This window comes from Protopterus annectens, chromosome 16.part0 (genome assembly GCF_019279795.1).
Source record: "Protopterus annectens isolate FY-2018-M chromosome 16.part0, PAN1.0, whole genome shotgun sequence".
Lineage (NCBI taxonomy): Eukaryota > Metazoa > Chordata > Ceratodontiformes > Protopteridae > Protopterus > Protopterus annectens.
In genome coordinates this window covers 76,466,200-76,487,072 of record NC_056750.1, presented here as the reverse complement: position 1 = coordinate 76,487,072, position 20,873 = coordinate 76,466,200, and positions in this window count along the sequence as shown.

The window sequence follows — 20,873 nt, the reverse complement described above, 5'->3', positions numbered from 1 at the left end:
GAGAGAAGTAATTACTAGGTTTCAAATGTAAAAGCTTTTTATTGTTATACGACTTCCAAGTTCTGCAAATGTGTGAGAGGTGTGTATTTCTCACACAGATGTTAAAAATTGTTAGTTTCTGTTATCGTGGGAACTGAAGGCAGGTGACAAAGTGATGTCATCCAGGCTGACCCAGCAATAATGTTGATCATTAAAGAATTCTCTCAAAGAAAGTGTGCATTTTGTATCTTCTCTTGAATCTAGAAACCTCCATTCAGCACTTCTCATCTGCATTTGCCTTGCTCTCTAAGTAAGTTATTTAGGGCATAGTATCTTTTAAATGTAGATAGGAATATAGTAAGGAATATAGTTAAGATTAGTTTAGATGTTTTCTGTAATTATTTGAGACTGTCCGGCAATGTTTTAAAATATTTCCTATGATTCTGAACTCTGTTGTTTGAGTATTGTCTACTTTTATTATTAAATATATTTAAACCTTTTAATTTTGGCTGGTTTGTTAAGAGAGTTAAGCTCTTAGAGTACCTGCATATGTTTTTGGTGACACTGTACAGGCCACTCCTAAATAGCCTTGAAAGTCTTGGTCACACTTATTTGGATAATAGTAACATCACACAGTAAGATTGGGCACCCTTTGATAAGGGCCTTAAAAGTAGTTGGCAGCTGGTACTACCTTACAGTCTGGGGAGAAGGGGGCATAGCTAATAAACCCGTGCCAGCCTTTCCCAGGTGTGTGCGTGTGTAAAAATCATATTTCAGTGTGTGTGTCAGCTACTTGGCACTGGTTTGACAGTGTGCTGGAGTTTTTGGCTTGGCCACTCAGCTGAAATCTCAACCCTATAGCTGTGCTAGTGGGGAGTCTTATTGGGGATCTGGAGAAAGAGAGAGAGAAACCAACCCCCAGAATGACTTATCTCTGTGTGTTCTTAAGGGAAATTGTACTTTACTGTGTGTGTACTTTCATCCTCCCAATGTGTACATCCCTCACTGGTTAGCAGTGGTGAGGATTGAGGCTCCTTAATTACTGGGCCAGTGCAGGGGCATCACAGCATGCCTTTGCTGTGCAGCAGCATATTAACCCTGGTTGGATTCTGAACAGGCTATTAAACAGGCTTTTGTTTTCAGTCTCCTTCGTTATGGTTATGTCTAAAATGCTGATTGTGGTCTTGCTGTGAAAGGTCATAAATCCTCAGGAAGCTAGTGTAATTACTGATATAGCTGTAAAAGTCATTCAGTGTGGCTTCATCCCCCTCCCAGTTAAGATGTCATCAGTGAAACAGAGATAACATTTCATAAATGCAAAATATTGGCTTTGGTCATTGCCTCCTCCTCCCATTTTCCAAGACCCACATTTGCCAGGCTTGGGGCCATGGCTGCCCCCATAGCTATTCCAGTAGTCTGCCTATAAAACCTGTTGTTAAACATGACGTTACTTGTTCCTAAAGGTTAGAGCCAACAACCTTCCTAGAACTTCTGTCCCTCTTTTCCTGTCCCTGTCATATATCTCTGTTACAGCTTGAGTACAGTAGCTGTGTGGAAGCACTGCATAAAGTGCTTCCACATCAATTGAGACTAAGGTCATGGAATTGCTAACTGGAATATCTCTAATTATACCAGTAAATCCAGAGAGTCTAAAATAAAAGATTTGCTGGCCTATGCTTTTGGTTTTATCAGGGCATCAAGGTAGACTGTTATTGTCTACCATTTGCCACTACTGGTCTGTAGGAAGGATTAGAGATATTCTTATGGGGTTCTGGGATCCCAAAGAATCTTAGCATTTTTGGGTGGGGATGACCAAAAAGTCAAAAAGCTTGGCATCTAATAAGTCATCCTCCTGCAGCATTCTTGGTTGCCCTCTCATAATTATTATAAGCAACATTAAAACTTGTTATTGTCAAGCATGGCCTCAATCTTGCAGTTATAAGTGCCTGTATCTGTGAATATGATGCCTACCCCCTTATTTACCTTCATGATTCTGTGAGTCTTATCTCTGCTCAAATTGTTTAGAGCAGCCAGTTCATCTTTACTAATATTGTGTAACTTATTTCTAGGTGGTTTACCAAGGGTCCTGCAGATACCAGCCTCACATTTGCTCTCATACACACTCAGTGCATGGGGTGGGCCAAAAGTCACCGGGCTTTTTCCATTTTATACCATTGTCATGTCAGTTACTTCTATCCTTATTATTGTCATTGAAAAATACTTTGAGATTCAATTTCCTCACACAGTTTAACATCTGTCACGGTTTTCACCAAGTTACTTCTGTTAAAATGTATAACAGTCAGACCCTTACCTAAGATTTCTTGCTCTGAGTCGATGGTTTATACAACTGGTTCCAGATCTTAGTCCTACTTTGTTGTTGGTTCTTGTGGGTCCTTTCTGTTGTGCTGTTTTCTCAAAGTCCCTCAGCTCCCTGGCCCCTTTCCAAGACCTGGTCCCCTGTTGATGGCCCTGGTAGGACCTCTGAGTTGGGGTGAAGGGCTGCTCTGTTGTATTGGATTCTGGTGATTCCAGTTGGTGGGTGTCTTCCTCACAACCTGTTGCCTCATGTTGGTGCTGGGTGCACCTAATTCAGGTCCAGGTTTCTGGTGGCCCTGGTGAAAATCCTGCTTGTTATCTCTGTCCACGTCTCTCTGGTCAGTAGTGGGTGTGGCCAGGCTCCTTTGTGTTCCAGCATCATGCTTGGGATGGTGATTGTTTGTCATGCTTCCAGTGCCTAGCAAAATGTTTCCCACTATTGTGTCTAGGTGGGTATCTCCTGTTTGAAGAATGATAGTTTTGTTGTCCCTGCTTGTCCTTTAAGTCCCTGATGATTTTTTTTTGCATTTTCTTTTCCTTAACTTTTTTTTTAAGTCGGTGATTCTGTTTTCAAGATCTAAAAATCTAGAAGGGAGTCAGGATTGTCCGTGCATAAATTTGTTAAAAGCTAAAAATTAAAAATTAATCCTTTTAACAAAGAATGACATTCCACAGGCTGCTAAGCTGTTAAACCCTCATGGGTCTTTCATGAATATTTAAATAAGGGACTAACCTCTAATCTTTAAGACTGCCTCCTTACTTTTCCATCCTCCAGATTTTCCTCCAATCAGCTCCACTGGGCCCCTCCCATCATTGTCTGTAACTGCCTTTACATAACTGACCTGTTGAATGTATTGTATTGGAGCAAGAACACTCATCCCTCTACCTACTTAACTAAATTAACTACTTGAAACTTCAAGAAGCAGTCTACTCCTCTCACAGGGAGGGTATCAGAGAGACCGAGTCTCCTAGATGTGCTAGCTAAAGTGATCTTATCTGCACTAGTCCTTCATACTCTGTATTTAAAACAAGGGAAGTAGACATGCAAGATGAAAACCGAAAAACATGTCTCACCTTTTTAACATGATGTAGGGAGTTAACAATGCAAATGCATGCTAAATATTATACCAACTTTCTAAGTATATAGAAATCAATATTTATACATGTTCTTATTTTTTGATCATTTGTCTTTCATTAGTTTTTGGCTTTATTCCTAATTCTTGCCCTAAGAGTTGATAGTGTTTTTCTTTTTTTCTTGTAATCACTGTCAGATAAGGTGTATACATCAAAAATGACTGCAGGTGCTGACTGGGGCAGTGGGGTATTTGTGTATGAAATTGTTTCTTCAGTTAACTGTTTGGTTTTGCAGGGCTGCTGTGCTTTTGTACGAAATAAATTGAAGCATTGTTCACTGTCCCAGATTTTGCAGAATGCTCCAGTTCTGCCTCATTATTATTTTTTTTTTGGGGGGGGGGTTGGGGGTCATTGCTCATAAAATCTGTTTTCTGTCAAATCATTAAACATGACAGATATCCAAGTTTCAGACTTCATATGTTTCAAAACTGCATTGTAATGCAAAAAACAACTTATTTTGGGAAGGGTTTTAATGCTCACCACACATTCAGGGACACTGTATTAGAATAAAGCAGTAAAGGTGTCAGCATCTCCATAGTTTTAAAAAAATCACCAGTTAACCTCCAGACTCCTTAGACAATATAATGTCCTGAAACTCCTCCACATCCAACTTAATATTAACAAATCACCTAATCATTATGGAATCCCCTCTATGCCCCCTCAGCTAATATCTCCTTTCTACATAGTATGGGGTCCCTATGCATTAAGCCAAGCATTCTCATAGGAGACTTCAAACACTCTCTCTATTAACTGGGAGACTTGTATATCCTCAGACATGTATAATCAGTACAAACTCTCTGGACCAGTTAGACTGCAGTCCAGCCAGGGTCAATAAAATCCTGGTCTTGGTCATTAGCAATATGGGGCAGCTTTGCTCACTACCAATTGTAACTTCTTCCCTGGTAAAACTGGACCACAAATCAGTCACATTACAATAAGACTGAAGCAGGAAGCTTCTTCCAGTACTTTGATATTCAATGATTATGCTTAGACTAATCTACTAACCCTGAGTGATAAAATTGTCTGTCTTTCAGCTTTTTCCCAATTAGGGGTCACCACAGCGGAACTCCGGTCTGCTAATGATTCGCAGTGAATTTTTACTGCGTCTAGTTGCCAGCCCGGCACCCAACCTTCAAAGAAGGCACACCCGCACATGCTCGCACCTACCTGCATGTGTCTAAATTCACTCGACCGTGGGGAGGACATGCAGACTCCGCATGGAAGGTGCATCAGCCAAGAATCGAACCAGAGAGCCTCTTGCTGTGAGGTGACAACGCTAACCACTGCACCGCCGCGACCACTAAACCTGAGTGACCTGGCTAAATTCAAAAATCCCTTCCATCTTGACAACCCGACTGGTTATCCAGAAGCCTTGAACACCAAGTTGTAAGGACATGTATACAGCTGCACAGATTCATCTCTCCCCCTCAGAAGCAACTACAATGCCAAATTTAAAAATAAACCACTGTGGTGGAACCCTAATATAAACAGGCTCTATAATAAAAGAAAAAAATTAACTGCATGCAAAAAAGCATTTGCTGACTGTGGACAGCATTGCTTTATGCATGTTGTGATGTGGTTTTGACATTTATTAAATAAGATTACATTAACTCATGATATACTAGTATAATGTTACGTATAGCACACAGCAATTTTTTGTGAAAAGGAGGATGCAGAGGGCACCTTGAAGAAGGGGCATACCTTTAATTAGAATGCATGTCATGTGGTCTGGTCTAGCCATGCACTTAGATCTGAAAATGGGACGTCACTCTGGCTTCATGCCTCTTCATTCATCTGTTTTCACTACTTCAGTGCAACCTATTTCAAAAAGACAGCATAGAATAAAGCAAGTATTTGTCATGAACATGTGTCTGCTTACAGTATATATACAGGAAAAAGCAAATATTTGTCAAGAACACGTGTCTTCTTACAGTATATATACAGTGGGTTTCTGATTATTTTAGAAATTTACCTGTTTTATAGTTAGGAAAAGAAAAAAAAAGGCAGGATGTAAATACTACATCTGTCAGTAGTTATTCCCTTGTGTAAGGACTGATGTTAAGTTGTGGCCTTGGGTATTGTTTGTGTAGGTGTTTGAATGCCCTTTCTATGTCTGTGTGGGTTTTCTTTTGATGTTCTAGTTTCCTCTCACCTACAAATGTACGCTTCTCATGTGTCTGCCTGTAAGAGTGGCACCCCCCTGAAATGGAGTGGTGGCCTTTGTGGAGTGTAGCCTGCCTTGTATCTCTCATTTTCTGGATACCTGGACTCAATGTTGTTGTTGTTGTGTCTTTTGGCATTTTCCCGGTTAGGGGTCGCCACAGCAGAACTCCAGTCCGCTAATGATTGGCAGTAGATTTTTACGTGCCGAGTTGCCGGCCCTGACGCACAACCTTCAACGAAGGTACGCCCATTCACGCATGTCTCCACACAGAAGATGCTCTAGCTGAGAATCGAACAGGACAACGTCTTACTGTGAGGTGACAACGCTACCACAGCACCACCACCGCAGATGGATACCTGGACTCAATACCACTCTGAATTTAGTGAAGTGCTTAATGAAAAATTATTGCATTACTAAATGGATTTGTCAATGGCAAATGGTTCCATTTTACAATATATAGTGTAAGAAGTGCGTCTTCTAGTGTGTTGACAGCAGTATTTTGGCCAGTGAGGCATTCATGATGGTTATTGTGAATGTGTAATTTCATGGATTCATAGACAGAAGGGGAGCACAGGCGATCATCATTGTGAAGACACCCGATCTGTACCCCGCCACTGTAATGGCACTTTAAATAGAGACCATCACCATCCATTGGTCTACAAACCCACACCCTCACACTACTTGTACAGACTAATACACAAAACAGAAATAAAAGACTGACAGTTCTATATCACTAGGGCTATGATGATTACAGCAGTGAATAAGCATGCCATTGGCTTGAATATGCACCCATTCAGTGTGTCACAGTCATCAGAAGAGTTGGCTTACATCGTCACTGCACAGTGTCCACTTCTCTGTGTACAATGTGTGGGTCTGCTCAGTGTAAGGTATGAGTATCCTTACCCTCTGAGAGTGTAGTGCAACGAGTTTCTGGGGAGGTGGGCAGTATTCGCCATGCCTAGGCATTTGTAACTTGCACTGTGTGCATGTCATCATTAACTGAATACAACTGATGAGACATGCATGTTTGTGCAATCAGAGGAGATGTGGGAGCTGCAGCTTTGTTAAAAAACTTGTATAAGAGGAAAGAGGCAGAAATAGGATGACTACTCGGGGACTAAATACAAAAAAGTGAAAAATCAAGGATCAGTTAGATTTTTCTGTCCACTTACTGAAATGTTATGTGACTGAGAATGTAAGGATTGTGGGAGTCAAACTTAAGTCAGAGACACAATGTGTCTGCTTTAAGCCATATAATATTGCCCTTGCAAGAAACAAAAGGAGCCTTTCACATATACTGGCAACATTTGCAGCTTAGCCAGGCCATGACTAATCAGAGTGCCTATTAACTAGGGACAGTTTGAGACAGAAAACCCTTTCCAGTGTCATATTAATAAAAAGCACATTTTGCAGGGTTTTCTCTGATTTCTGAAGCGAACAGAGGGAAGAGGTATCAGTTCTTGGAGTTTATGAAAGTTCATACAATATGTTAATGACAGTTTTGTCTGTTTGGGGAGGACAATTTCTTCATTTTGTGTCTGTGAAATGAAATCATCACTGAAGGGCATCCTACTATGAACTAATTTTGTGCTGTCATCGATTCTGTGGTGGGGGGTGGGAATCCAGCATCATCTCACCGGTCCCTGAGGTCCGCACTAGAAGAAATCTCTCTCCAAAGGCTGTCAGAATGCACGAAGATACTGTGCTGCTACCTGCGAGTAATAACGTGTTCGCCCAGGTGGAGGCTACGAGTATATTGCTTCTGCAGAGGCATGACATGTTGGAGCCTGGATTAATAACAGCACAATTCCCAGCACAGGCTTTCAGAAAAGAGCTTATCACATTTGATGGATGGAGCAGCTTTTTCTCCTTTCCTAGCAAATCTTTTTTTAATAAAAAAATTTAGTTATGACAAGAGGAGGTCTGCCAGATGAATGAAGCTGGAAAAGGTCTGTCATGTAATGTTTACATGTTGCTTCACTGTAGCATACAAGTCTACAAAGGCTAGATAAGACACTGTATAGCAGCTTAGTGACTGTTACTTTGCCTTTTCTCAGCAGAGTAATCATGAAAAGTGAAGCTGGTGATGATTTCTATGTTATCACAGTTTAACTTAAAAATTAACTAGAATTATGTGTTGTATCAGTGACCGATTACCAAATATAATTTAATATATATCCGGGACCTGCACTGACCAGGGCTGTATGACATCAAGCAGAAAATAGAGTTCTGTTCCAGCAATATACTGAAAAGCACATGTTGTTTACCAGCATTCACCTTTCAGCTGCCAAACATAGCAACAATGATGAGATGATGATGGGGCACAGGTGAGAATGATATGTGTTAAGTAACATTTCAGTGAGGGTTGTGATTTTTTTTTCTCTCTTGGCTTTATATGTGCAAATGCACTTGAAATTGTACACACAAAATACACATAAAGAAACAGGGTGGGCTTACAACTAGATCACCAGCTTGCCATCTTTCAATAGCATTTTTGGGTCACATAGTACCGTCCCTTTGAAAGTCATTTTCTGTGGCCATCTATTTATAGATGTGCAGTCACAGACTCTCAGACTGTCATGTGCAGAGAAACAGACCAAGTGGTCAACCCACTTACTGCTCATGAGCCCGAGGACCACATGTCTGAGGGGAACATCTATTGCCAAAGGCCCTCCAGGAGAAGAGATTGTCTTCCTGTCCTTATTGCATTGTTTTCTGCCTGACTGTATCACTGCTAAGGGGGAACAATAGAAGATGAAAATATCCTATGGGATCTTGCCTCTAATACCCTGTTACCCTGTGTCTTTAACTAAAAATGTGTGTGTGTATATATATATATATATATATATATATATATATATATATATATATATATGTGTGTGTATATATATATATATATATATATATATATATATATATATATATATATATATATATATATATACACACACACACACACATAAATATAGATACTGTTCACTTCGTCCCAGTGCACTTTTCCAGTGACAACCCTAATTAGCACATCCATAATAATTCAGCTGTGAAATTTGCAAACCATATCAGAAATTAGGTTCATTATTAGTATTATTAGCAGGCTCAGTTTTTGTGATAGGGTTCAGAGACCACAAGATACCATTCCTGTCAAAGCAATTGCTGGAACCAAGAAAGACTAGGACAGAAAAAACTAAGAGTGAACAGTACTTTCTGAAAGCAAAGATAGAGAATGGAGGAAGGGAAAACAGGTACCCAGCATCAAGCCCCCGATGGAGTTTCGTGATCCTTTGGCTAGGTACAGGACACAGAACAGCGCAGCACTCTCCCTGGTTTCACAAAGTTTTGTAGTACTACAGCAGACTTCTTAAACAAAAGTATCTATTGACACATATCACAATTAAGCACTTTCATCCTTATAGACTTCATCAGAATCATGTACATTCATTGGGACAAGTGTTTCTTAGTTTATGACTGATATCTCAGTGGAGCTTTTAGAAGAGGTAATTTATTGAGAGAGGAACTTGAATTGTTTAAGAAAATTTTATCAGACATATCCATTAGGTGTATGAAACCAGACAAAATGTTAGTATTTATGGATACTATCAACTGCATTGCTAAAATGATGAATTTACTCAACGATATTATCACATATAAGGTTGCTTCAATTAATGAATTGAACATTTCATATCAGAAAATTGATTTTTTATTAAATGATTTAGGATATCTAGAGTATATTTCAAATGAAGTGTATAGATTTTTATATGTAAAACATCCAACAAAACACATAATATTTGGTATACCAAAGGAACATAAGGTTGTACTTAACCCCCCATTGAGGTACATAGTGGATGCACATGGTTCGAAAACAGACCCTTGCTACTTTTGAAGATGTATATGATGTAAGCCATACAGAGCAACATTTCCATATTTATTAAAATAAATGTGGTCATTTTTAAGTGAACTTACAACTGATTTTGATGCAGAGTTTGCCTGCGTGAGTTTTGAGATTGCATTGTGTCTTGCTGGGTTGGAAAATCTGAAATGGCAGTGAGAGCAAGTTATGGACAATGTTTGAAGCTGTGCCATTGATAGAGTGGCTGGTGACTTGAGGATGGGATAGTAGTGTGGACGTGACTGTTGGGGCCTGCTTTTGGCTGCAAAAGTACATCTATGGAGAGCTTTTTTAAATTGCTGGTTTCTGTATGGTGCTGAGCGGAATGTGGGGATGCGGTAGCCGATATTTTTGTGCCTGAAGTTGGACTAAAACTGGAATGTATTGGTGCTGGAGTTGAATTGCAGCAGTTGTAGTTTTGGCACAGTCGGTTGGCTTGTGCTGTTTTTTATATTTAATTTTTTTCTTGCTAATGTGTAATATTTTGTTTTTTTATGTGATGTTGTTGGTTAATGTTGAGCTTGGAGGAACAAAATTTTATTCAGTTGTGCACTTGTAGGTTCATGCGGTTGAATGACAATAAAGTGAATCTTGAATTTATACCAGGAGGAGGGATTCTTTGCAACTATTAATGTAATTGCCTTTTTCAGTTATAACCTCTCACAGGGATGTACTAGTTTAGGGATATGTTGATGGAATACAATAACACTGACAACAATGAACTGGAAATCATTCAGTTTATGGAGATTGTGTATATAATAATTACATTGTCTTTGAAGGAGAATATTTGAAATTGGACGATGCAGTGGTGCAACGGTAGCATTGTCGCCTTACAGCAAGAGGTTCCCTGGTTCGATTCTCGGCTGGGGTACCTTCTGTGCAGCGTCTGCATGTCCTCCCTGCATTTGTGTGGGTTTCCTCCAGGTGCTCCAGTTTCCTCCCATGTTACAAAGACATGCGTCTGGAGCATTTTTTCCCGGGCCTCCGCTGAAAAATGGCTCATTCCAAGTCGGACTTTCCCAGTTAACAAATTTTAAATACATACATCCTGGAAATATTTATTTAACAGGGATTGCAATGGTGGCTGTGTATGCCTGCCTGTATGCTAATTTAGTAATGGCATATTGGGCGAAACATTATATTTTTAATACCCAATTTGCTAAAAAATGAGGAATTTTATTTTGGAACCTTACCTTGATATTTGGATTTTATGGAAGGGTAATGAAAGGCAGTTGTTTATATCTTGCATTTAGATCACAACAACATTTCTAACTTTCACTAAGTATGATAGAGAATCTATGCATTACTTGGATACAGAAATTTAAGAATAATAAGAACTACACATCTGTGTCAAATATTTATAGAAAAAGTATCTTCTCAAATTCATACCTTCACTTTAACAGCAATTATCTGTTCTGTCAAGAGAAAAGTTTGGTTAAGGGACAATTTGTCCAATTAGCAAGGATTGGATCAGGGTGTGACCAATTTATCAAGGAATCAGAAACCTTAAAAGGAATGTTTTTAGAGACAGGTTATCCATTGCATTTTGTCAATAACACATTTGATGAAGTACACAGAAAACGACATGATGATATATATACACCACTGCTAGGAGATGAGAATTCTTCATTTTCCCAGACACAAAAAAGCAACGAGGGCTTTAGTAAGGCTATGGTCATAATATATTTTGACCAGGCATCTAGCATCAAAAAGATTTTATATAATTGGCAGAGTTTTATATTTTTGAACACCTTCCAGAACGGTCAAACATAGTGGGGCCAAGACCAGCATCGGTCTTCAAAAAAGCATGTCACTTAAGAGATTATATAGAAAAATACACAGCGACAGATAAAGAAAAAGCTTAGAAGGGGCTAAGAAATGTAGTGCTTTCAGTCAATGCAAGTACATATTGGAAGGAGCCACCACTGAGATCACAGATTTTGGTATAATTTTAACTGTGGTATGAGCAGGGTTGTTTACATAGATACATGTCCTGCCCCTGAAAGCAGAATATATTTTGCATATTGGGACTCATGAACATGTATATAACATTGTCAAGCAAATATGAGTAATGACCTCTCTATACATACTATGGTTTGTACAAATTTTACTGAATTCAAGTTTATGGGGTTAGAGAGGGTAGAAAAAAGTATTACAGGGGGGACTATGGGAATCCCTCATAGAAAATCAAAAACTTACCAGGCAAATAAGACCAGGGGCTGATGGACTCCCAGGTCTAAATGACAACATTTCCACTACACATTTGTTCATTAAAGCAGCCAGATTACAATTATGATTAGTTAGGTTTTATTACATGAGTACCTTGTTTTAGCAGTAGTGGTACATACTTGTTAGAAATCAAGCTTTAATAGTCACAGGACCTGATTTTAAGTTGTGGTTGGTTAATAAGAGCTATTTAAACAGGGATTTAGTTTTGTTACACAATTCAGATGAAGTCCTATAAGGATGAAAGGTGATTTTTGACAATCAATATATTTTTAACGACTCTGCTGTGATACTACAAGTCTTTGTAAACCCAGGGAGAGTGCTAAGCTGTTGTGTTTTTCTTTGTTTTGTATTGTGGCAGCATCGATTGGGAGTACAGTGATCCTTTTGGCTGGTGACATACCAACAGAAAGACGTGTAATCAGTACAACTTGTGTTACTTTATCCACTCAAAGAACCTCTGTGCAAATGTCAGCTAAGGGAGTCAGTAAATATGCAGATAATGTGAGAATAAAAGGCACTAAATAGCAGATATACTACAACTGCTTGCGTACTATATGCAAACAATACCTTTCCTTGCTGCCACTTGTTCAAATAGGCAAGTGCTTGAACTCCCATTAACTCGTTCTCCCATAATTACTAAGTTTACACAGCCTTACCAGAACCCTAATTCTAACCTTCAAACTCGCTTCCCACTCCCTAATCCTAAAACTCCCTTCCTGCTCGCTAAACCCTAGAACTCCAATCCCATGCCCTGAAGCTAAAACTCCCTAACTCTAAAATCCCCTCCCACTCCTTAATTCTAACCATCCTCGTGTTTCCACCCCATGGCTGCCGCCCAAACTTGTATTCAAGTTTGAGCATGAGCAGCAGCCTATCCAAGTTACATGGTGCTCGAGTCCTAGCAGCAGCCTACCAGAGTTACAAGATGCTGGAGTCCTACCAGTAGCCTGCCTGAGTTACAAGATGCTCATCGCCTAGCAGCAGCCTACCTGAGTTACAAGATGTTGGAGTCCTAGCAGCAGCTCACCAGAGTTACAAGATGCTGGAGGCCTAGCAGCAGCCTGCCTGAGTTACAAGATGCTAGAGTCCTAGCAGCAGCCTGCCTGAGTTACAAGATGCTAGAGTCCTAGCAGCAGCCTGCCTGAGTTACAAGATGCTAGAGGCCTAGCAGCAGCTTACCAGAGTTACAATATGCTGGAGTCCTAGTAGCAGCCTGCCTGAGTTACAAGGTGCTTGAGGTCTACCAGCAGCCAGCCTACCTGAGTTACAAGATGCTGGAGTCCTAGCAGAAGCCTGCCTGAGTTACAAGGTGCTTGAGGTCTACCAGCAGCCTGCCTGAGTTACAAGATGCTAGAGGCCTAGCAGCAGCCTACCTGAGTTACAAGATGCTCGAGGCCTAGCAGCAGCTTACCTGAGTTATAAGATGCTCAAGGCCTAGCAGCAGCCTGCCTAAGTTACACGGTGCTAGAGTGCCTGGCTAGGAGACGGTGACTTTTGAACACTTACTCATGTACCCACAGTGAACTCTGTAGTCATTATATCCATGACATCAGACCAGGAGATGTATGTCATAGACGTTTAGCCTAAGACAGCTGCTGAACATCACCTGGTTACCAATTAGTGGTGAGCTGAGTCAGACAGCCAGAGCAGTGGCTGGACAGAGGTAAAAAACAAAAATAATAAAGGGAGAGTGCCTTGGGAATGCCAAGCCTGTAAGTACAATAAATTTGATTCCTATCTTCATAGGGTGATTATTAGGTTAATTGCACAGCAGCCTTTACAAGCCTAGCCAATAATACCCAGGATATGACAATATACAGTATATCTTAATTCCTTAGATATGGGAAGGGGTGGTATCAGGGTAGTGAGTCTTTAGGTGTTGGAGCCCTGAGTCACTTTATAGACTGTCTCTGTGGGTCTATAGCAGCATTTCGAAAACTGAATAGCTCAAATTACTAAATGTCAAACTGACATGATCAAACTATTCAATTTTCGAATGCCGATGCAAAAAAAAAAAAAAAAACTAAAGGGTGTAGGCAGGGGGGCAAGCCCCCTGCACCCCCACACCCCCCACTACTTAAATATACCAACTCCGAGACCGCACTACATTGAAGTAAACAGAAATCTCCCCTTACGGAGATTTCCATTTACCAGTTCGACGTTCTGCACTTTCGGCATTCTCGAGGCGACAATATCGGATTCAATATTGTCAGAATTCCAGATTCTGATGGGAACCATCTCTGTCCATAAAGGACATGAGCAGTACTCCAGGTGTGAATTTATGGTTCCCCATCCATTTATCCAAATTTTTTTTAAGAGAGCTCGGGATCGGCTTTGTTTTATGAAGATGGGAAGTTTATTCCATAGATGAGGTAGCCTTTTGGATATGAATTGGTCTTTCCAGCAAATTTTGTTAGAATCACAATTAAGGGTCAGGTCCATGGAACATGTAACCCTGATATACTTTTTCTGGTGGATTTGTAACATTTTCATCAGAGCTGGATCAGAGAATGTCTTGTAGGTCAGGCATAAGCCCCCTTTCAATAAACAGTATGAGACCGAGTAAAGGGATAGGGCTTTGGTCCATGGAACATGTAACCCTGATATACTTTTTCTGGTGAATTTGTAACATTTTCATCAGAGCTGGATCAGAGAATGTCTTGTAGGTCAGGCATAAGCCCCCTTTCAATAAACAGTATGAGACCGAGTAAAGGGATAGGGCCTTTAGTCTGCATGAAACATGTATCTCTCACTTTGTATTTGAGAACACAGCATTTGGTGTAAGTGCCTAGTTAGGTACATGCAGAAAGGAGCACTGTACTCAATTGTGGGCCTGATGAGGGCCAAATACAATGGCATTATGACTTTCTTTGATCTTGATGCCATGCCTTTGAGCCACACACAAGGATTTCCTCACTGTAGCTACCTGATGATCAAAGCTTAGGTTACTATTGATCTATGTTGCTGATCCCTCACCACTGGGTCTACCTTTAGGAACAACATTTCCCATCTACGTGATTCAGGATATGAACTCTAAATGAATCTGATTCATGACCACAGTAGCTAAAATAGCAGAAAAATATTAATGGTGAAAGCTCCAGGCCCAGGTAGTAGTAACCAATGATGTTGAAGCCATCAAGTTAAAGATGGAGGCTTTCATGAAGTAATACAAAGGATGGATATCTCTATTTAACTAATAGGTATCATGCAGTAATACCATGAAATAATACCAAGGATGTGTATCTAGATTTAACTAATAGGGATCATGAAATAATACCAAGGATGGGTATCTCGATTTAACTAATAGGGATCATGAAATAATACCAAGGATGTGCATCTAGATTTAACTAATAGGTATCATGAAATAATACCAAGGATGGGTATCTCTATTTAACTAATGGGTATCATGCAGTAATACCATGAAATAATACCAAGGATGGGTATCTAGATTTAACTAATAGGGATCATGAAATAATACCAAGGGTGGGTATCTTGATTTAACTAATAGGGATCATGAAATAATACCAAGGATGCGCATCCTGATTTAACTAATAGGGATCATGAAATAATACCAAGGATGGGTATCTCAATTTAACTAATAGGGATCATGAAATAATACCAAAGATGTGTATCTAGATTTAACTAATAGGGATCATGAAATAATACCAAGGATGTGTATCTAGATTTAACTAATAGGGATCATGAAATAATACCAAGGATGGGTATCTCGATTTAACTAATAGGGATCATGAAATAATACCAAGGGTGGGTATCTTGATTTAACTAATAGGGATCATGAAATAATACCAAGGATGCGTATCTAGATTTGACTAATAGGTATCATGAAATAATACCAAGGATGGGTATCTAGATTTGACTAATAAGTATCATGAAATAATACCAAGGATGTGTATCTAGATTTGACTAATAAGTATCATGAAATAATACCAAGGATGGGTATCTAGATTTGACTAATAAGTATCATGAAATAATACCAAGGATGGGTATATAGATTTGACTAATAGGGATCATGAAATAATACCAAGGATGGGTATCTCGATTTAACTAATAGGTATCATGAAATAATACCAAGGATGTGCATCTAGATTTAACTAATAGGGATCATGAAATAATACCAAGGATGGGTATCTAGTGTTGACTAATACGTATTGACAATTCCGGAAGGTAGCAACTGTAGCAGTCCTAAAAGCAAAGGCCTAGGTGTCGGATAAGTTTGGTGAGGCCGTGGAGAATTACTTTTCAGTGACATCTAAGAGTTCTGGCAAACAATCCAGGGGAAAATGGGAGGTGGGACATTCCATGGACTCTTATGAGCAAAGGTAGAGAAATGCTGAAGTTGACTTGAGGCAAGAGAAAATAAGAAGACTGGAATTGATGAACATAAAACCACACACCAATGGAGGGACAGCAAATAAAATTAACTTTGTTATAAAAAGTGATTTAAGTGTTTTCATCGCTCTTACAGGGGACTTCATCAGAATCATGTCAGTTTTCTCTTTCAAATCAAGAGCAGACCTAATTACAGTGAATCAATGCAAATGCAGTTGGTATGGTTCTAATGAATTAGTTGCTCTAAGAGGGGTCTATATCTGGGTTCACCCATACTTGTTTCAGTTTGGCATTTATTTTTTCTGTGACGTTTCTGCATTCAGTGGTGCATATGTCATACATCAGTGCATGTCAGGGTGTGTTTATACACTCTGCCAGTTCACTTCCAATGAATAAGTGATCACACTTACTCTAAATATAGAAAAACAGATTGTCTACTTTACACAGCTATATAAATATAAAATTGCATGGCTTACAGGAAACTCCAACATCAGCGGATAAATGAAGGAGTCTTTCAAGCAGAGTGGGTGGTAGTACTGATGATTTATTAGTGGTGGGTCAGACACAAGAACAGTATAAAAGGTTACCAATACAAACTGATAAATAATTAAGGCAGCATATTTTAAAATCAATAATAAAAATACAAAATAAGAGTGGAAGTCTGAAACAAAAGGGTCATATTCTAACACCATACAGGCACAATGCAGAAAGTCAGTGCTCTGTTTTTTACAAAAATGTATTTAACTAAATATTTATTTTACATATTTTCTTTAATTGGTCTCTGTTTGCTTAGTTTCAGATGAAAATGTTATATCCTTTTGGATTTCTTTATCCATGTGCGGTCCAGGTAAGCAAGAACAGTCTTTGGAATTTAATTTATAAAAATGCCAAGCATACATGATTTATAGGAATGGTCCATGATCTTGCAAAGTTTGCATCTAAGAAATTGTTAGAGTAAGATGTAGCCTGAGAATGATGCTAAGAACAGATAAAGAGCTTTGAATTGCTCAAGAAACATTACAGATGTGCCAAAATACCAAGATTAAAAAAAAAAAAAAAAAAAAAAAAAAACAGCTATGCTTATTAGGAACTGTGATCCTATGACAGAACAGGTCAGTTCTTATGGGTCGGAAGTATTTAAAGATACAAAAGGGATATGTTCACCTGAGTCTACTTAATTTCGCCGAAATCCCATTTCACTGCCATTCATTTCACTGAGATCAAATCACTAAAAGTTCAAAACACTGACAACTCACTTCACTGAATCTCATTTCAGTGACGGCTTAAAATGCTAAATTTCAGAAGACTAAATGGGAAACGATACACAAACAAACTCACAAAATCACAACTTAAAAACTACTTATATACATCCTCTTAACAAAAAACAGACAATATAAAACCAAACTAAGTGGGAGGGGGGCTGTCCCCTACACACACCCCAACTATATATACTAACTCCAGGTCGCACTACAGTGGGGAAAAGGGCATATGCCTTTTACTTGCCTCAAAGTACTCTACACACTGCCACATCAAGTCTATAGCTTACAATTCAGTGAAATGAGTTGTCAATATTGTGAACTTTAGGTGATTTGGTCTCCATGAAATGAATGTCAGTGAAATGGGATTTCAGTGAAGTGAAGAAGACCCAGTCACCTACACACACAATTCTTAGTAATTGTGTATTAGTGTGAGAACTGTCAAGAATGTCAAAATTGTAAAAAATTTGGATAGAAAGAGAACATGACCCCCCCTGCAAAGCATATTAAGACAGTCTACATGGAAGATGCTTCTAACGGAGCAGAGGATGTTACTTAATATACAGAACTATAGCCTTAAAGTGGAACAGAAATCAGACAAAAAACTATATATAGCAAATATGTTAAGTATATGGTATTTGCCAGAGAAACTTGAAAAGCTGCTAGAAGAGGAATCAACAATTATTTTGGTAATACAGCAGTTAACATTAACAGAAGAGGGAAAACAAAATAAAAAGAATTCCACAGAGGTACTGACATGAACCTGAAACAACTTAACAATGAAAGATTACTAAACAAAAATCATTAGTAAGAAAATACATTGTCTTATTTTCTCTTTCAAGGAAAAATAAATTGCCACCAGGAAAAAATAATCCCTCCAAATCAGCAAATAAGACGAGTATGAAAGAGATGTATGAAGAACATCTGAATAACAGTTAAGATGCACAGAAAAAGCAGGAGATGAAATGTATTGACCTGGGATGTGGAAAGTTATGTTCAGTGAAATAAATACCATAGTAATCCGTGAAGAATGAACGGTGAGATCGAACAACTTCACATGCTACTTTTATGTACTGTTACAAAACTTTGATTTCTTCACAACTGAAATGCTAACATTAGGCATTACTTGAAGGAAGCATATTTTATTTGGAAATTTCACGCACTATTGAAGTAGTATATAGTTTGTATTACTAGAAGAAGCATATTTTATTTGGAAATTTCATGCACTATTGAAGTAGTATAAAGTTTGTATTACTAGAAGAAGCATATTAAGTTTGTATTACTAGAAGAAGCATATATTATTTGGAAATTGAATTCTGCATTGGAGCACTGTAAAGTTTCCATTTTTTGAGGCAAGCATATTTTATTTAAAAATTTTATGGTTCACTTACTGCGCGCATACGATAATTTGATTTGAGAGTGCCTGCGTTCCTTTGTATTTAAGTAATGTGTTTAATGCAACCCACATGTTTTTGATGGAGAGCATTGTAGCAAAGTGTAAGTTTGATGTATTGAATTTTCAAGGCTGTCGTCTTCCAGTTCAGGCATTCAACAAAGTCGCAGTTTGATAAAATGACATAAACCTATATACACAAGTCTATATCAGTGGGAACACAAAGCAGTCAAATACTAATGATGTTGACATGCATAATAAGATCAACTAAATATGACCGTTCTGCAATTTCTCAGTAAGCACAAGTAATGCTGGTCTTATTTTGGAAGATATTTCTCTTCTTCAAGTTGATGTGACCATGGAGATGGCATATATAAATTTGAAAGGGGTGGGGACCTTGGCCACCACACTGGGGGTTCAAAATAGTGTTACCTTCCAAACATGAAAACACATGTGTTTATTGATTTAAAAAGAAAAGTTTGTGTTCGTCAGTGCTTTGTTGTATCAATACTGGTGTTATTTAGGATACTGTTGACATTTTTCACTACTGATATTGCAGAAATACAATCAAATTTGTTCAAACTTGTGCATGTCAACTTTTTTGTTAGATTATACCAAAACCCATAGATCACACACACCTATCTACATACATACATATATACACACACACGCACACATCTCTCTATACATATATATGTGTGTGAGTGTGTGTGAGGTCTATTTAAATGTGTCAACAAAGAGAAATATTCACAATCACTAGATCGCTTTCTGCATGTCAACACTTCCCTGACTTACACAGTAGAAACCTATTGAAAAAGAGCATTACATTTTGCCCTTTTCTGATAGACTTTATTTTTTTTCCGTTTATTTAACAGTACCAGCAGACATACTTTGTCTTAATAGTGACTAGGGAAAGGGTTGTTCATGAGGTAGTGGGTAGGATTGGGGTTAGAGGCAGAGTTAGAGTTAAAAAAAAAATAAAAAATGTAGAGCACACCAAAACGATGGTATAGGAGACACTGCTTTATTCTACACACAAACGACTAAGGGTTAGAGTTAGTTAGCACATGGGTAATGATGGGCAGAGAGTCTTCAGAAACACATACCATATATAACACACTCGCAACACTTAAGCTATCCCTTTACCTAGCCCCTATACTAACACTAACCTGCAAAAACTTGCACACACTTCCACTCCAAATGCTGATACTTCTGGAATATCCAAAAATGTTAGCATTAACACAAATATCCATTTACTGTAAAAGAGAGTATATACTTTACAAAAAAAGACAACTTCCAGTATAACGATGGTTGATTACCTCAGCTGTCAATAAAAAGTACTTGCATGCAAAAGCATCAGTTGACAAATGTAAGTACTAATATATATATATATATATATATATATATATATATATATATATATATATATATATATAGTGTGTGTATGTGTATATATATATATATATATATATATATATATATATATATATATATATATAGAATAGGGGAAATGGTTTTCATATTATGCGTCTGCACCTTTAACTTTCTGCTGCTTGCTGTTGTATCCTTTTGTATTTAAATCCGGGTTTTTGCTTTTTCAATTACACACTGGTGATGCTTTAGGCGAAACCGGTCACCGGTCTGTGTTATTTGATGCAGGCTATGTTTGAATAAAACTTCTCTTCACAAAGACTGTTCTTCTTCATTTTGTGATAGAGTGCTGAATGTATATTTTATATATATATATATATATATATATATATATATATATATATATATATATATAGATATATAGATATATATAGATATATATATATATATATATATATATTCTCTCTCTTTCTCTGTCTCTCTCTCTATATATATATATATATATATATATGTATATATATATATATATATATATATATATATATATATATATATATATATATATATATATATATATATATATACATATATATATATATATATATATATATATATATATATATATATATAAAATCATCATCATCCTTTTCCCATTTACATGGGGTTGGGGTATCATATTAACTGTTGCCAACTCTTTCGATTCAGTTGCCACACTCCTGCCTTCTTCAACACTCATGCCTGACATGCATGAATCTTCTTTCACACAATCCATCTACCTCCTTGCTGGGCGCCCCC